At 42.4% G+C, this 18,607-nt stretch overlaps 1 protein-coding gene across 1 annotated transcript in view; it reads right to left on the reverse strand.

The window, feature by feature from the left end:
• Positions 1–18,607, reverse strand: part of CMSS1 (cms1 ribosomal small subunit homolog) — a 358,782-nt gene that overhangs the window by 204,077 nt on the left and 136,098 nt on the right. The window lies entirely within an intron of this gene.

Consider the following 18,607-nt stretch of genomic DNA (forward strand, 5'->3'; position numbering starts at 1 on the left):
TTATGGACCTCTAATAGCCCTGGTCGCTGGCTGTTTAAATTCAGCCTCCAGGCGCTGAGCCTCAGTGGTCCAGCCCTGAGTGAAGCTTTTACCCTTCCCTTCACAAATATTATGGAGCGTACAGCACCCGGCTATAAGCATAGGAATACTGTCATTGGCTAGGTCCAGCTTCCCATATAGGCAGCGCCAGTGGCCCTTTAAACAGCCAAAAGCACACTCAACAGTCATTCTGCACTTGCTCGGCCTGTTGTTGAACCGCTCCTTGCTGCTGTTAAGGTGCCCCGTGTATGGCTTCATAAGCCACGGCATTAAGGCATAGGCAGGGTCTCCCAGGATCACAATGGGCATTTCGACATCCCCTGTGGTGGTGATCTGGTCCAGGAAGAAAGTCCCTGAACAGGCCAGTGTTCCGAAAGATGTGTGTGTCATGCACCTTTCCAGACCAGCCTGCGATAATGTCCGTGAAATGCCCACGGTGATCCACAAGTGCCTGAAGAACCACAGAGAAATACCCCTTCAGATTAATGTACTCGTGGCTAGGTGGTCTGGTGCCAGAACTGGAATATGCGTGCCATCTATCACCCCTCCACAGTTAGAGAAGCTCATTTGTGCAAAGCCATCCACAAGGTCACGCACATTGCCCAGAGTCACGGTCTTTTGGAGCAGGATGCGATTAACAGCCATGCACACTTCCGTCAACACGAGTCCAACGGTCAACTTTCCCACTCTGAACTGGTTAGCGACCAATCGGTAGCAGTCTGGAGTAGCCAGCTTCCACAGTACAATCGCCACGTGCTTTTCCAATGACAGGGCAGCTCTCATCCTCATGTCCTTGCGCTTCAGGGCTGGGGAGAGCTCCTCACACAGTCCCATTAATGTGGCTTTCCTCATCCAAAAGTTCTGCAGCCATTGCTTGTCATTCCAAACGTGAATCACGATGTGATCCCACAATTCAGTGCTTGTTTCCCGAACCCAAAAGTGACGTTCCACTGTGGTCAGCACCTCTGTGAATGCCACAAGCAATCTCGTGTCGTAGCTACTACACGTGGCGAGATCAATGTCGCACTCCTCTTACCTTTGTAGTTTTAGGAATAACTCCACTGCCACTCGTGACGTATTGGTCAGAGCAAGCAGCATTCTGGTCAACAGCTCGGGATCCATTTCTGCAGCCCGAAGAGACAGGCCGCACAGTACACAAACCGTTGAAAGATGGCGCCAAATGCAGACAGAAGCACAGGGATTGCTGGGATGCAAAGCAGTGCATCACGGGGCATTGGGACAGGACCCAGGATGCCTCGTGACCCCCCCTCCGCCTTCGCACATCTCTTAGCGGCAGAAGAGGAAGAGATGCTCTGTGGGGTAGCTGCCCAGAGTTCACCACTCCAAATACTGCTGCAAGTGTGAACACACTGTTGTGCAGGCAGCTGACAGTGTGAACACACAACAGCGGTTTCCCTTCAGCGTTCTCTGAGTGGCGCTGTAACTGCTGGCACTGTAACTCTGCCAGTGTAGACATACCCTTAGTCCAGGGGTCAGCAACCTTTGAGAAGTGGCATGCCAAGTCTTCGGTAATTTAAGGTTTCGCGTGCCAGTAATAAATTTTACATTTACAGGGGCCCCCCCGACAGAACCCCAGACTGGCAGCGGGCTGAGCGGGGCCGGCGGCAGGGACCCCAGCTGGCAGGGGCCGGCGGACAGAACCCCAGACCCACAGCGGGCTGAGCGGCTCATCCCGCTGCCGGTCTGGGGTTCCGTCTGCCACCTGCGCTGCCGGTCTGGGGTTCTGGCTGCCGGCCCCTGCCAGCCGGGGTCCCGGCTGCCGGCCATGCTCAGCCTGCTGCTGGCCTGGGGTTCCATCCACTCAGGCCAGCAGCGGGCTGAGCGGGGCCAGCAGCCGGGACCCCGGCTGGCAGAAGCGTGCCAGTAAAAATCGGCACGCGTGCCGTAGGTTGCCAACCCCTGCCTTAGTCAAAGGTTCAGCTGGGATTTATAGGCACCAGGATGAGCTATGGGAGCAGGCCCCCAAGTGGTCTCCCTTCTCCTTTCCCTGCCCTCTCCTCACCCTAGGCTTTCTCACTTTCGGGCCTCTAATGCGTGACAGAGGGATGCACCCTTCAGTCCTCATCCCCAAGACAAAGCCCAAGGAAGTGACTGTCACCTGGGACCAAGTGGCAGCTCCACACACAGTCTCTCTATTATGCTCTCTGTTCTATACAGCTTCTTATACTACACTCATCACAGAAGTATCTGCACACCTTCCAGAAGTGCATTAAGCAACTAAAACATCCTGTGCGGTTCATTTTCTCCTTCGTCTTTTCCCTGGGGGTAAAGTGCAAGCGTAGAGATTTGTTTTGGTAGAGCTTGTTTCCTCCCCATTTCCACCTGCAGATTCTCCTATCCCTCTGCCGTGCAGCTGGGAGGCAAACTGAATTCTACTCCCACAGGAGAGTTTATTAGCAAGGGGAAGGAACTGATGATCTGACTCAGTCTGCAGCTGCTAATCAAAGCTCTGAGACAGTCAGGAGCAGGGGCCAGGATGGGGACAAAGTTCCTAAGTGCCTCCCCTCTCACAATAGCAGTTCTGGGTAAAGCTGGCTGTCATGCATCTAGAAAATGCCTATAATTCCATTGTCACGTCTGCAAGCCGAGGGAGCAGAGGACCCAGACTCAATGCTTAACCGAGCAACTGCAAATTCGACAAAGCTATTTCTTACAAGTACAGTACAAGTCCATAAGGGGGTCTAACTCTCAGCAGTTATGTATTGCACAGGTGGTCTGTATAACTTCACAAGGATTCTGTTCTTAATATTTTTCAAAGTCTGCACACTACATTTATTACTGTAGTCTTGCCTAAGCCTTCAAACTATTTTTATGAGGCCCTGAACAATAATAATTTAGGGTCAAGTTAAACTTGCTAAATTGAATTATATCCAGTACAAAACCTTAGACCTTACATCCCAGCAAGTCCCAATTATCAGGGAGAACACAGACCTGGTATTGAATGGGACATTGCTGGTTTAATAAATGTGGGGACAATGCCATCGAGATAAGGATTTGTCTATATTAAACATTTATCAATCACGCCCTAATGGGAAGCAATCTGTTTTGATGTCCTTTTTACCCACAATTTGCACTTTAAATCCAGGCACAAATGCTTACATTTTTAAATATAGCACAACCATCCTTTTCAACTTTTTGAAGTGAAAACAAGGATGATCTACAGCACCCAAAGTGGTATATATAGAACCATGGGAAGGTTTCCACGTCACCTTTCAAATGCAGGTGAGCCAACAGTCATATACCACTTAAATAAGAACATACACCCAGACTGCAGGAAGAGAAAAGAACAACATTCCGTCCTAGCCAAAACAGACCAGAAGCTTTACATGGCTCCCCTGGTGGGAGATAATGATTAACTTTTTAAAAAAAAGTCTATTCAAACAATGAACTTTCCTGCTACACTCTTTGCTGTATAGAGAGCACTCCATAAGAGGCCTCATTGTAACCCTGATTCAAACTATTTAATCATGTGCCTAACTTAAGCATATGAATAGTTAGTTTGTTAGTGGAACTGCTCATGTACTGTAATTTTAGGCAAGTGCTGAAGTACCTTTATAAACTGAGGCCTACATTAAAAGAACATTTTATTTGCATGCAAATAAAATTATGCAAACAAAGGGTCTAATCCTACAAAAATGAACTGGGTGTTCTACTTACTAGTGTAAGTAGTCCTAATGACTTCAACACAATTTATTATTACGTGTAGTGCTCACTACTGTCAGTTGTCCTGTTGTCATCAATAGGACCATTCCCAAGAGAGAGCACTAATACCTAATAGGGTTTGCAGGATTGGTCCCTAAATTTAAAACAGTCTTTGGAATTATCAAATAACCCACTATTTATTAGATCAATTTACGATTTAAAAGGACAGTACAGTAAGGTAAGTTAGATAAACAAAATGCTGTTACCTGCATTACTAACACCATCCAAGATTACTAAAATTGAAAGGATTTTGAACAAAAAATTCTTGTTTACTTGTAACCATCAGTACTCTATGTTTACTTTTTGCATTTTCCTTAGATTTTACTATGAAAACTGTTCTTGATCTATGCACCAGCCCTGACGCTCTTGGTATTTCAACTGGAAATGCTGCAAGGAAATTACTAAATCTAAAAGAAAAAAAATGTCTGCTCTGGAACTTAAAACAATTAATGAAGACATATATGTTTAATATTAAGCTTTATAAAACTACATTTTGAACCTGACCAGATAGCCTCTTTAAAGCCAAATAAATAAATGTTTCATCAGATTTATACTGGCAACAAGAGTTGCAGAAATAAAGGCCCAATCCTGCAATCCTTAAGGTTTGGCTACATGCTACTTTTATTCTGAGTGCGAGTGTCGACACAGAAGTTTAATGCAGTTTAACTAATCTACTTTAAATTCACTTTCCTGAGGCTGGTCTACACTAGAAAATTTGATAGAACTATCTACGTCGCCCAGGGGTGTGTGAAAATCCACACTCCTGAAAAATGTAGTTAAGACAACCTAAGTCCCCGTGTAGACAGCACTAAGTTGATAGAAGAATTCTTCCGCCAACCTAGTTATCGCCTCACGGAGAGGTGGATTACCTACATGGAAAGGAGAACCCCTCCTGTCTGTGTAGGAAGTATCTACACTGAAGTGCTACATTTCAAGTGTAGACAAGCCCTGGGTGTCACCAGATAGACAAGCCCTACTCGCATAAGTAATCCTTGTTCATGTGAATAGTCCCACAGACTTCAATAGGATTACTTGTGTGAGTAAAGGTCAAAGGATTCTACCAGGTGTACCCTGATTTCTACAGTGCTTTGCTAAGTAGCAAGAGTGGAGGAAGGAACCTTTTTTTTTTTTTTTTTAATAAGAGTAATTCTGTTTTTTCTAACTACACATAATCAGAGTGCAGAAAAAAAGTAATGTTCTCTTGTCAGAGAAATATTCCAATTTATTAACTGTGACCATGCCTTCCATTCTAAATGGCATGTACTGAAACCAGAGGTTGTTCAGGTCTGGATATCCTCTTAATCAAGGTAAAACCACTCCACTATTAACATGTTTTAAATACTTATTCACGCAACAAAAACTGAATTGATCAGAACAGAGTGTTAAGAAAATTTATTCTCTTACAGAAAGAATATATACTTTTAATCTGCTAGTGTGTCTTAATACTAAATACGCACCTTTTGCCTGTTAGAATTACTCATTTCTAACCATTCAGGAATAAAACATCAACAAAAGCACCTTTAAAAAAAATTAATCAAATGTTCACAAATTAACCTCCTAGATGTTGGAAGTGAATTTTTTCTTCTGATATGAATATTGTCTCACACTGGAGGGTTGAGCCTATGTATCTAGACTGAATGGGAAAAGTGCACTACGCCATCAAACATGGGGGATGTGATGGACGAGATTCATAAGGAAGTGGGCATATTAGCACCTGAGCTGAGCCACTTCTGAATATATAAAGGGCAACACCAAGGACTATGCATTGAGGATAAAGGGTCCAATCCTACAAAATGCTAGAGTGCCCCTGTGAAGCGCTAAGCAACCTCAACTCCTACTAAAGTAATATATGTGTTGAGGGTGCTCAACAGTTCCCAGTATCTTTTAGGGTGGGGTCCAGTGTCTGTTTAACTTTTTGGAGGGTGAAAGATTTGAGCATGAATGCAAATATTAACCACTTGTGATGTTTCTGTCTCCATCATCTCACCTCCAGCCAAACAACTGCACAAAGCCCAAGTCTGTCCCACCACCATCAAAATGCCACTCACTACAACCAATAAAGGCCCCAATCTTGTTCCCACTGAAGTCAGTGGCAAAACCATCTTTGACTTCTTGTTGAAGATCAGTCCATAAACTCCCATAGAATCTTCTTGTGCCATGTATTTCCTGGTCTAACTGAGTAATCAGAGATCTCCCCACACCATGCCACTCCTGTAGCTCAGTATCACTACATAGCCATGTGTCTTTCTGTGTTTTCCCCCTATCCTTGACTCCCAGCAGCCATCAGGATAGGAATTGTTCACAACCATCTTTATCTGAACAAGTAGAAAAACAAAGAAAGGAACAAATGACAATGTGTTCAAAGCCGCCTCTGAAATACATGTTACCCTCAGAAGACTGAATTACAACATAATCAAAAACAGGACGAAATCACAGCTGTGGCTGCAAATCAGGAACATATTTCCTTAAGTATGAAGCCTGTGTAGTGGAATTGTGAAGTCTGCTATCTAATAACAGAAGAAATTTACAAGTTCCACCCTTTGCCCCTCCAACCAGACATGACAACCTAGATACACAAAATTTCAACCAAGAAAATTGGGGACATACAAGAGTCAATTTTACCCAGCGTACAGCCATCCATTCCACTTCCTTTTTCAGTGTGGAGGCAATTTAGTTTTACTGCTTTCAAGAAACTTCCTATTAGAAAGCTGTGGTTTCCAATGGATTTTTATTGCATTTTCCAAAGTTACATCATTGAAGTTGGGTATATTCCCAAGAGAGCTGAAGGGTCTAAAACTGTAAACTACTACAATAAATAATAATGAATATCATGGCTTATAAAACCTGTAATCTGAACACAGACAAAAAAGAATTTTCACCTTATATAGTTACCTTTCAAAATCTGCACTTTTCATGCTCCCCTTTATTTGCCTGCCAAATATGTATACCACAGCCACCAATTAATAATATTAACCATATAAAATATATAAACAATCACTCAGAGCCAGAGGCATGATTTTACTTAGGCTCATTTCAGGCAATAAGAGAAAATTAATCTCAATGAAAATACCTCTTGCAAAAAAGTAGCAAGCAACAATAGAGCTGAAGTGATAAGCTACATGGAGACTTCTATATTCTTCACATTATTATTTATTTGCCAAGGGCCTTGTGCACTTTACAATAGGTAGAAAGTAGCAAACAAAGGGCATGGTCCTGCTGTCAATGAGATCAACAGACGGTTTGCACAATGAGGTTTAAAAAAAAAAAAAAAAAGAATCCATGCCCTCAAAGAGATTACAATCTGAAGTCCCAATCATGCAGAAGTAGAGAGCACCCTCAACTCTAATTGAATTTGAGAAATGAGAATGCTCACAACTTCATAGATGATGTTTGTACCTTGCATATCTGGGGCCTCCTAGTAAAAATAGATACAGTGCAGTGTATTATCACTGTGAATGCTGGTAAGTCAAAGGATGACCTGGTCCTAGTGGCAGGGCCGGCTCCAGGCACCAGCCGAGCAAGTTCGTGCTTGGGGCGGCAGATTCTACTGGGAGGCATTCTGCCCAATCCTAGGGCGGCACGGCCGCTTTTTTGTTTGTTTGTTTTGTTCGCCCATCCGGCCGCCCTGTAGGGGGCAGCGGCGCGGAGGAGGGAAGCGCCCTGCTGGGAGCGGGCTGCGCACTCCGTCTGCCCCAGCCGGTGCCAGGTCTGTAGCAAGGCCGGCAGGGCAGCCCGCGTCCTTCCCTCCCCGCCGACCAGAGTGGAGCGGAGCCCTCCCGGCAGGCGGCGGCAGTCGGGGCCGTGTGGCGAGCGCCCCACTGAAGCCCTGGCCGCCCCCCTTCTCTCTCTCCCCCAGCTCCTTCCCCCTCCCCCCCGCTAGCCGGGGCACGTCTGCAGCGCAGGGAGTCCCCCTGCACCCTGGCTCCGGCCACCCCGCAGGTTTTTTCTTTTTTCCCTGCATTGCCGCTCCGGCCGCGCCACAGGTTTGTTTGTTTGTTTTGCTTTGCTGTTCTGGCCGCCCCGTTGGTGTTGTTTTTTTGTGCTTGGGGAGGCAAAAAAGCCAGAGCCGGCCCTGCCTAGTGGATCTTTGGCAGAGGATCAGCGTTTGTGTCACAAACTGGCAAGAGCTGGGTGCATGATGGAGCAGCATTCTTTCCTCAGAGGATAGGGAATAAGCTCTTATCACTCTTCAACATTCCTTCCCTCTGACTAACCTGGGCAGTGCCACAGGAAGCAGGATCTAGCAGGGGGTTCTCAAACTGAGGGTCAGGACCCCTCAGGGGGTCGCGAGGTTATTACATGGGGGGTCGTAAGCTGTCAACCTCCACCCCAAATCCCGCTTTGCCTCCAGCATTTATAATGGTGTTACAAATTAAAAACACTTTTTTTATATATTTAAGGGGGGGGGTCGCATTCAGAGGCTTGGTATATGAAAGGGGTCACCAGTAAAAAAGTTTGAGAGTCACTGATCTAGCACTCTCTGAGAGGGAGGTCATCAAGAGGATTGAAGACCTGATCTTGACAGATTCAAGTCCCATTAGTCTCAGTTCAAAAGGTGTTGTTGGTGCCCAGCACCTTTAAGAATTGGGCCCTAAATCTGGAAGAAAAATGGAAAATACTGGATGACCCTCCATGAGGGCAGGAGTAAGGGTGGGAAAAACCCTGCAATGCTTTTAACGTTTCTATTTTATGTTAGTTTACAGATCCAGGAAAGCAGCTTTTCAGCATATTTCTTATACAATACAAAAGACCTCTGTTGTCCAATTTGGGCAGGTTATTTGTGTCTGGCATAACCATGACTAGGTGTTAATTTACAATTATAAACTCATTATTATTACTGTTTAATAAACAAAGCAGAGAACAATAACAATAACATGTGAGATCACATCTTCTGTATTACAGTATATACAGAAGGGAATAATTGTGATAATACAATATTCCTCTAATTACTGCAGCACAATGTAGTGGTTCACTGAACAAACTACATCTGAACTGGAGCTTTATAATGAAAAAGGAAAATCCAGATTATGAATTAGACGAATGCTCTAAAGTGACAGTACAAAAGAAAACTTACATGGTTTAATTTCTGATTGAATGAACTTTGAGGCTTACTTTCAGATTTCTGGGTGGCTGCAGAATAAGGTCATTTATGAGGGCTGTGTGAAATCTGTTATGAAATCCAACACTGGGGTGACCAGACAGCAAATGTGAAAAATCAGGTCAGGGGGTAGGGGGTAATAGAAGCCTATATAAGAAAAAGACCCAAAAATCGGGACTGTCCCTATAAAATCAGGACATCTGGTCAGCCTATCCAACACCCTAGGATTAATTACAAACTTGAATCTCAAACTAGTTTTGTTGAAATCCAGATGCTTAGATACCATCGTGATGAGTATGGTATAAAATGTCTGGAATGAGAAATGCTGCTCTAAGCAGTCTTAAAAGTGGGGTGCATTCTCCTAGGAAGTACAAAGGAGAGATCAAAGGGCACAAAAGATGCATAAATTAAGATGGGTAGGCCTTTAAAAGCAGGGCAAAGGTGCAGAATGGACGGGCGGAAGAACACAAATTGATCCATTTTCTGAAAGTAGAGCACAAGCTTTCAAAAGTTTGAGAATGCTGGATTTGAGCGAAGTTGATAAAACTTTTAGAGCAAACTTCGGTGATCCTTAGTTTTGTATTGTTTACGTGAAAAACCAGGTGAATCCAGACACCCATGCAAGCCAAAATCAAAGTTTTGATGAACTCTTGCAAACCAAAACTGGATATTTTACATCATTTGTAAAATCCATAAAAATTGCTACAACTGAATTTTTAAAATGTTAATTAGTTAATGTCTCTACAGCACTTTTGAACATGAAAAACTCCAAGTATTTTTGTTTGAAGTTCAAGTAGATCATCTCACACAATGCAAGGGAAGCACAACAGAGGTTTGGGCTTGTGCATAGTTGTATTATTCATGTCTTGATAAAATTATGGGACATCTGTGCAGCTTTTTTTCTCTTCCCCCCTCCAAACAAGAGTCATTTACGCTCAAACTAAGTAGCTAATGATCAAACAAGTAGAATAATGATCCTGATTGTCCTTTAACACGCTCACCATAGACATGAGTTCATGAGCGAGACAGGCATGCGGCCTCATCAGACATTAGTAAACACTTTTGATCTTCCTTTGAAGAAACTATTCTCAGGCTATTCAGAAGCCTGTGGTTTATTTTCATGTGTGCAGGAGAGCAATGCTGAAGAGAACACTCCCACACAGAGAAAGAGCTCAGCAGTTATGCTTGTTAAACTATCCCTGAAGAAAAAGAGCAGCAAATTAGGAAGCGCTTACTGGGCTGTATTAAGGGTACAGTTTTATTCTTCAATCCACACAGCAATCTCAGTTGCCCATTCTACATTTCTTCTACATGCGTAGAGCTCCCATTGCTGTCTTTTGCTGTTTTGAATACAGCCTTATCTCTAACTCCACAGCAAAAATGAATGAAGCTGGGACTAGAGATGGACACAAGTGGTTAGGAAGCTAATGTGCACTTAGAGGCCACAACGACTTTTTTCTTTAAGAAAAAAAATATTTTAAAAAAATCAAAACAGTAAAATCCAAAAACCTGGTGGTTGCTTCCTCTTATTTCACCTAGAACTATAAATCTGACATTATAAAACCATCTGTTTCTTAAATTGGATTATCGTGGGAGAGATCAGATTAGCAAGAAGTTCTCAGAATACTTTAGGCCACATTACTGGAGAGCACAAAGACATCACCACATAATTTATCACAAACTCTGCTTTAATAGAGCAATTCCACCTACCACCACAAGGGGATAATCCGCATATTGCGAGTAGCACACTGGCAGGTAAAAAGGAGAGTGGGGAGGTAGATTTAATCACAGAAATCAGACATGGAAAAGTCACATTAGAGCGTATCAGCTCATTTTTGTCCACCTCTCTCTACAGGATTGTTCTCTATACTCTATTATAGTGTTTTGTATATGGCAGCTTTGAAAAGATGTTTTAAACATGAATACATTTTGCCCAGTTAAGTAGCACTGCAAGAAACTATCCAGTGGATACAATTTTGTATAAATAATTACAATGTAGCACTAACACTAATTGCCTGTCAAAGACAGTAGCCTGTACCAGCTGTTTCAGAAGAAAGTATAAGAAACCCTGCACTAGGCAGTTATGGAATGACCTGCCCATCGGGAAAGATAAGTAAGAGTCTGGTTTATGCCCTGAAGCACGAAAGCGTATATCCCTTCCAAAACATTTTTTTAAATATTTAATATACTACCCTGGACATTCTTGTTATCCATACAAATCATAGAAATATAGGGTTGGAAGAAGAAACCTTGAGAGGTCATCAAGTCCATCTGCCTGTTCTGACCATAAACCTAGACCATCCCGGACAGGTGTTTCTCTAGCCTGTCCTTAAAAACTTCCAAAGGTGGACATTCCATAACCGCCCTTGGAAGTCTATGCCAGCATTTAAATTGCCTTGTAGTTAGAACATATCTAAGCTAAATCTCTATTGCAGAAGATTAAGCCCATTACTACTTCTCCTACATTCAGTGGACATGGAGAACAATTGATCACTGTCCTCTTTATAACAGCCCTGAATGTATTTGAAGACGTATCAGATCCCCCATCACTCTTCCTTTCTCAAGACTAAATATGCCAAATATGCTTTTCCTCATAGGTAGGGCTCTACCAAATTCACAGCCATGAAAAACACGTCACGGACCGTGAAATCTGGTCTCCCCCTGTGAAATCTGATTTTTGTGTGCTTTTACATTATACTATACTGATTTCACAGGGGAGACCCGTGTTTCTCAAATTGGGAGTCCTGACCCAAAAGGGAGTTGCAGGGGGGTCACAATGCTATTTTAGGAGGGTTGTGGTATTGCCACCCTTACTTCTGCGCTGCCTTCAGAACTGGGTGGCTAGCGAGTGGCAGCTGCTGGCCAGGCGCCCAGCTCTGAAGGCACCACCCCGCCAGCAGCAGCACAGAAGTAAGGGTGGCAATACCATACCATGCCATCCTTACTTCTGTGCTGCTGCTGGCGGCGGCTCTCCCTTCAGCACTGGGCTCCCAGCCAGCAGCCACCATTCTTCAGCTGCCCAGCTCTGAAGGCAGCACCACAATCAGCAGCAGCGCAGAAGTAAGGGTAGCAGTAGCACAACCCCCCCCTTACAATAATTTTGCAACTCCTTTTTGGGTCAGGATCCCTACAATTACAACACCATGAAATTTCAGATTTAAATAGCTGAAATCATGAAATTTACAATTTTTAAAATCCTATGTCCATGAAATTGACCAAAATGGATTGCGAATTTGGTAGGGCCCTACTCATGTTTCTAAGCCTTTTATCATTTTTTGTTGCTCTCCCCTAGACGCTCTCCAATTTGTCCACACCTTTCTTAAAGATTAGCACCCAAAACTGGACACAATATTCTAGATGAGCCTCACTAGCATCCAGCTGAGCGGAACAATTACCTCTCGTGTCTTACTTATGACACTACTGTTAATACACCCCAGAACGATATTAGCTTTTTTTCGCAATTCCTACATATTTTTGGCTCATATTCAATTTGAGATCCACTATAACCCCCTGAGCAGTACTACCCCCTACTCTGTTATTCCTCATTTTATAGTTGTGCATTTGATTTTTCCTTCCTAAGTGAAGGACTTTGCACTTGTCTTTATTGAATTTCATCTAGTTGACTTCAGACCAATTCTCCAGTTTGTCAAGGTCATTTTAAATTCTAAACGAGTCCTCTGAAGTTCTTGTGACTTCTCCCATGTTGGTGTCATCCACAAATTTTATAAGCATGCTCTTCACTCCTTTATCAAAGTCATTAATGAAAATATTGAATAGTACCAAACCCTGGACTGACCCCTGTGGGACCCTACTAGATACGTCCTCCCACTTTGACAGAAAACCATTGATAATTACTCAGGGCATGCGTCTGACCAAGTGGGTATTCACCCATTGAAGCTTATGCTCCAATACGTCTGTTAGTCTATAAGGTGCCACGGGACTCTTTGTTGCTTTTTACAGATCCAGACTAAGACGGCCACTCCTCTGATACTCAGGGTATGGTTTTTCAACCAGTTATATGCACCCACGTTATAATAACTTCATCTAGACCACATTTCCCTAGCTTACTTATGTGAATGTCATGTGGGACTGTGTCCAAAGCCTTATAAAAACAAGCTTATGTCTACTGCTTCCCCGCATCCACTACACCACTAAGAAGGAAATTAGGTTGGGTTGGCATGATTTGTTCTTGACAAATCCATGTTAGTTGTTATTTACCAACCTAATATCCTCTGGTGCTTACAAATTGATTGTTTAATAATTTGTTCCAGTATCTTTCCAGGTATCAAAGTTAAGCTGTAATTTCCTGGATCCCCTTCACTCCCCCTTTTAAAGATAGGTATTATGTTTTCTCTTTTCCAGCCCTCTGGGATCTCACCCAGCCTCCATGAGTTCTCAAAGATAACTGCTAATAGTTCTGAGATTGCCTCAGTTAGTTCCTTTTCCCTAGAGTAAATTTTTGTCAGTCCCTGCCAGCTTGAATACATCTAACTTATCTAGATATTCTTTAACCGGTCCTTTCCTATTCTGGCTTGCGTTCTTCCCTCTTGTTGTTAATATAAATTGTGTTAAGCATCTATTCACAATTAAATTTCTTAGAGAAAACTGATGCAAAATAGGCATTAAACACCTCAGCCTTGGTGAGGCGTCATGTGTTATTAGCTCTCCTTCCTCATTAAGTACTGGACCTACACTTTCTTTCATCTTTCTCTTGCTCCTAATGTATGTCTAGAACCTCTACTTAGTGCCTTTTATGTCTCTTGCTAGGTAAAACTCATTTTGTGCCTTAGCCTCTCATTTTGTCCCTATATGCTTGTGCTATTCTTTTGCATTCATTCTTAATCTGTCCACATTTCCACTTTTGGTAGGATTCCTTTTTGATTTTCAGATCATTAAAGAATTCCTGATGGAGCCATATCAGTCTCTTAGTATTCTTCCTAACTTTCCTTTGCATTGGGATAGTTTGCGGTTGTGCCCTTAATATTGTCTCTATGTGAAAATGCCAGTGCTCCTGAACTCCTTATTCCCTTAGGGTATGTCTACACTACAGGATTAATCCGAATTTAGATAATTCGAATTTGGGAAACAGATTGTATAAATTCGATTGTGCGCGGCCACACTAAGCACATTAATTCGGTTTTTAACCACATTAATTTGGTGGTGTGCGGCCACACTACCCCATTAATTTTAACCACATTAATTCGGTGGTGTGCGGCCACACTACCCCTAATTCGAATTAACAAAATCGATTTTGGTGCTACTCCGCTCGTCGGGGTGGAGTACAGAAATCGATTTTAAGTGCCCTTTAATTCGAAGTAACTGGTTCCGTTGTGTGGACGGGTTAAGGATTAATTCGGATTAACGCAGCTAAATCCGAATTAAAGTCGTAGTGTAGACCAGGCCTTAGATTTTCTTCCCCAGGGGACATTATCTACTAGTTCTCTGAGTTTGTTAAAGTCTGCTTTTTTTTAATCCTTTGTCTTTATTCAGCTGCTCTCACGCCTTCCTTTCATTAGAATCATGAAGCCTATGAACTTATGATCACATTCACCTAAGTTACATTCCACCTTCAGGGCTGGTCTACACTCCGGGGATGGGAGGAAGGAATTGATCTAAGTTAGGCAATTTCAGCTATGTGAATAATGTAGCCGAAGTCGACATACTTAGATCTACTTACCGTGGTGTCTTCACTGCGGTGTGTCAACAGGAAACGCTCTCCTGTTGATTCCCCTTGCGCTTTTCGTTGAGGTGGAGTACCGGAGTCAACACTAGAGCGATCGGCGGTCAATTTATCGCGTCTATATTAGACACAATAAATCGACCCCCGCCGGATTGATCGTTGCCCGTCGATATGGTCAGTAGTGTAGACAAGCCCTAAGTTTCACAACCAATTCCTCCCTTAGTCAGAATAAAATCTAAAATAGCTCCCCCCACCAGTTACTTCCTCCATGTTCTGAAGCAAGAAGTTATCCTCAACACATTCCAAGAACTTAGTGAACATTTTGTGTTTTGCCATTACTTTTCTAAAAGATGTCTGGGTAGGTATAGTCTCCCATCACTACCAGGTCCAGGTCTTGTGTTTTGAATATTTCTGATATTTGTTCTAGAAATGTCTCATCCACCTCCTCTTCCTGATTTGGTGGTCTGCAGTAGACCTCTACCATAACATCACCCCTGTTTTTCCCCCTTTCATCTTCACTGTGAAACTTTCAACTGTTCTGCTCCTCACCTCCTTCTGGACCTCAGGACAAGTGTATACATTCTTGATGTGCAATGCATCTCCTCCTATTTTTCCCTGACTGTGCTTCCTGAACAAACTATAACCCTCTATTCCAGTATGCCAATCATGAAATTTATCCCATCAAGTCTCTGTGATGCCAATTATGTCATTCCTCTTGCATAGATATCTAAGATGTTGGGGGAGTCTGCTCATTGTTTTCCCTCTCGTTGCTCCTATGACCCTAATATAATTTTCCATTCCTCCACAACTTCCAGCCCTCTGGCAAAGTCACCTTTTATACTTAGCTGGGGGCATTTGCCACCTGCCCCTTAATGTCTAATTCCTTCTTGAATCCTGCTAAACTCTCTGCCTCAGTGATATCCTGTGGTAATGAAAGCACCACAGATTAAGGGGGCCATTTGAAAAAAGTATTTGTTTAATCAGCTTTGAATTTGCCATCTTTCAATTCCGCTGAATGTCTGATCTCATATTCTGAAAAAGAGAAAACACAAGTTTCCAGTCTACCTTCGCTATACCATTCTCTTTTCTCCTTAAAAAAAAAAAAAAAAAACCAATCATACATGGGTCATATTTATCTTCAAGTATTGTAAAAATATAAGATCTGAGTCTTTCTGCTACACAGTTGTCTGTTGTCCAGTTAATTTTAGGGTACATAGATAAAGGCTGCATTTAGGTACATAATTTGTAAAGTAGGAACATTTTCTTTTCATGTAGCAGTATTTCCAGCTTTTGCTTTGAATAGTCCTATAATTACAGAATAATTATATACTGAAAGCTAAATTACAGCAGCTGCAGAATAAATATTAAACCACAAAAGCTATATTAAATAATGTGAACTGTGTCTTAAGCTCATAAAAAAGGCGAAAATACATATAGTTGGAATGCAACCTGGCATAATAACTGAAATATAAGAAAGTTGCATTTTATTTCAATGGGTGATACTGAAGATGCCAGGTGAGCATCTCATCTTTGTTAAAAAGGGAGTAAAAGATAATGCAGCCCACCGTTTTAAATGCTTAGAACTGTATTTTTTAACCAAATTTATTCAAATCACATCAAAATCACTTGTCCTCACTGAGGACTAAGTTCCATGGTAAGTTCAAAGTATTAGAAAGAACCTATTTTAAAAGTGTTTGAATATAAAATAAGCATACAAATCATTTAAATAGTGAAAAAATATTCCCTTCACACATTGAGATCTCATAAGCAATTGAATGTGGTTAAACGAACCTCCCCTCAACCCACTTTTGGGAGAATAAGCAATAGAAATTTCAGCTAAGAGCAACCTATCTCCCTCTCCCCAAAAGTTATAAACTCCTGAAAACAGGGCCGTATAATGGCAGAGCCTTGTCACTCATCACTACTTTACAGCCAAGCTATAATACACAGGTATCAAATGATTTAACTTCAGAATCACTGATTCTAATCTTGCTTGCATTGAAATCAATGGCAAAATCCTCAAATGGGCCAAATTCAGAGGGGAATCTAAGTAAGTCTACTTCCTTCCAGCATGTAAATTATACTGGTGTACATTCTTATTCCTCAGACTACCACCCACATACAAAAGCTTTACTTAATCTAGAGGAGGTACAGCTGGTGTAACAAACAGAGGTGTGTGAAAAAGACTGGTTTAGCAAGAAAAGCAACTAACAGGAAGGTGGTAACATAATGTGTGTGTCTTTGGGTGATGGTCTAAGTCTTATCTATACAGCAGTTGGGAATTGTGTAAGGGGGGCCAGAAGGTGTAAATTACAATCTTAGACTCATCTCTGAATTTGGCCATTGACTTCAAGAAGAAAAAGATTGGGCCCTATAAGGGTGCTATAGATTGGGAATGGGTGGACATTTTTGTTAGTGAAGTTTGATCTAATGCATAAAGAGGTTTGTAGTCTCTGAATGGAAACACACCTCTTTCAACAGATCAGAAACAATTAAACATGAATGCTTAATAGCACTTAACATTTCTGATAATGTGAATAAACTTTAACGTGAGTTTTGGGTAACTGTAGCATGCATTCTAAGTGCTGTATACTGTGAATACCAGTTCTCGAGTTCTCAAACCACAATATTAATATAAAATTGCTTCTAAATCAGTGGCTCTGAAACTGTGGTCTGCAAGCCACTGGCGAGCCACAGAGTACTCGCTATTCATATTATGAGGGCTGACTGGACACGTGGTATTGGCTCTTTCTCCCTGTTTCCAGCTGTTAACTTTAATTATATGAAGCTAAAAATACATCACAATTATCTCCTAATATCACTTTGCCATGTAAGCAACTGCTGTAGCTACGTCAAGAACGTATGCCCATGTGAACATGACTGGGAGGGGAATAGATTTATGTCAATACAAGGAAAGGTGGCTGGTGTAATCATAATCCACAAGACAATCTTTCTATTAAGATGTAATCCACACTATGAAAGATTTGGAGATCCCTGATCTGAAGATTAAGGCTCAAAAATTTAAAACTGACAGCAAGAGATCTTATTGAAAAGTAGTTACAGGGTATGTACAATATCTGCAGAATTCTGGTTAAAAAAAAAAAAGACTTCCTATGCAAATTCAGCACAATCAATCAGTCTGACCTTCAAGTGATCCTTCCAGACCTTTCCCAGGCTCTCCATAGCTTTAAAAAAGGGAGGAAAGGCACAAGCTAGACTGAACTTCGGTGGTACTGACAGCCCACTGCCTGATTCTTTGGTACATGAACGGCATGAATGATGCAAAGACTCAAGTCTACCCATCAGCCTAGGAGAGTTTTTTTGGAGACGTGCTTTAAGTGCACTTTTGCTGGCTTATATTGGCTTCCAGGGCCAGATCTCAGCAAGGCATAGCGATGAAGGAACCTAGTTTATAGGGAAGGAGGGTATATCACACCACTTTTACCCTGAGCACATTGCTATAGAAGAATTCTCTGTGACGTATTTCAAAGACCCGGTGTCATCCTTTGACCCAAATGGACTCCCCCAGCTGAAGAGATGGTAAACTGAACATTGGTCAGTTGAAAGAACATAGCAGGCTACTCCACAGAAATGGCTTTCAGGGTGCTCTCTTTCTTTCTTTGGAAACATTTGACGTGATCTCTTGGAGCCAGATTCTTGCCCAGTTTGAATAACTACTCCCCTGAATTGTGTAAAACTCCTGCTGCAGGATCCTTTTAGAAGCTAAGACCAGGGGTCCCAAGTTTTAACAAGACCCTATTACAGAGAGAAACCCAGGCTGCTTGTTTACTCTCCCTGTGACAGCAGTTTGACTCTCCTGTGATACCATGCCAAGAGACTCACTGGGGAGCAAGCAGGGGACCTGTCCTGCCCTTGGATCTCCTGGATACCTAGTTCCATCTTGCAGACCCTGTGGAGGAACAGAAGCGCTCGCTGAATCCTTGAGAGCTCCCAGGTGAGTTAGCTGTTGAAGAAAAGAGCTCTCTTGTTTTGACTATATCCCTTTAAATAAGAGAGGTTTAAAAAAAGAAACACATAATTCCTTGCTTAGTCATGGACTCTTGGAA

The sequence above is a fragment of the Terrapene carolina genome, unplaced genomic scaffold (genome assembly GCF_002925995.2).
Source record: "Terrapene carolina triunguis isolate 2854851 unplaced genomic scaffold, T_m_triunguis-2.0 Scaffold558, whole genome shotgun sequence".
NCBI lineage: Eukaryota > Metazoa > Chordata > Testudines > Emydidae > Terrapene > Terrapene triunguis.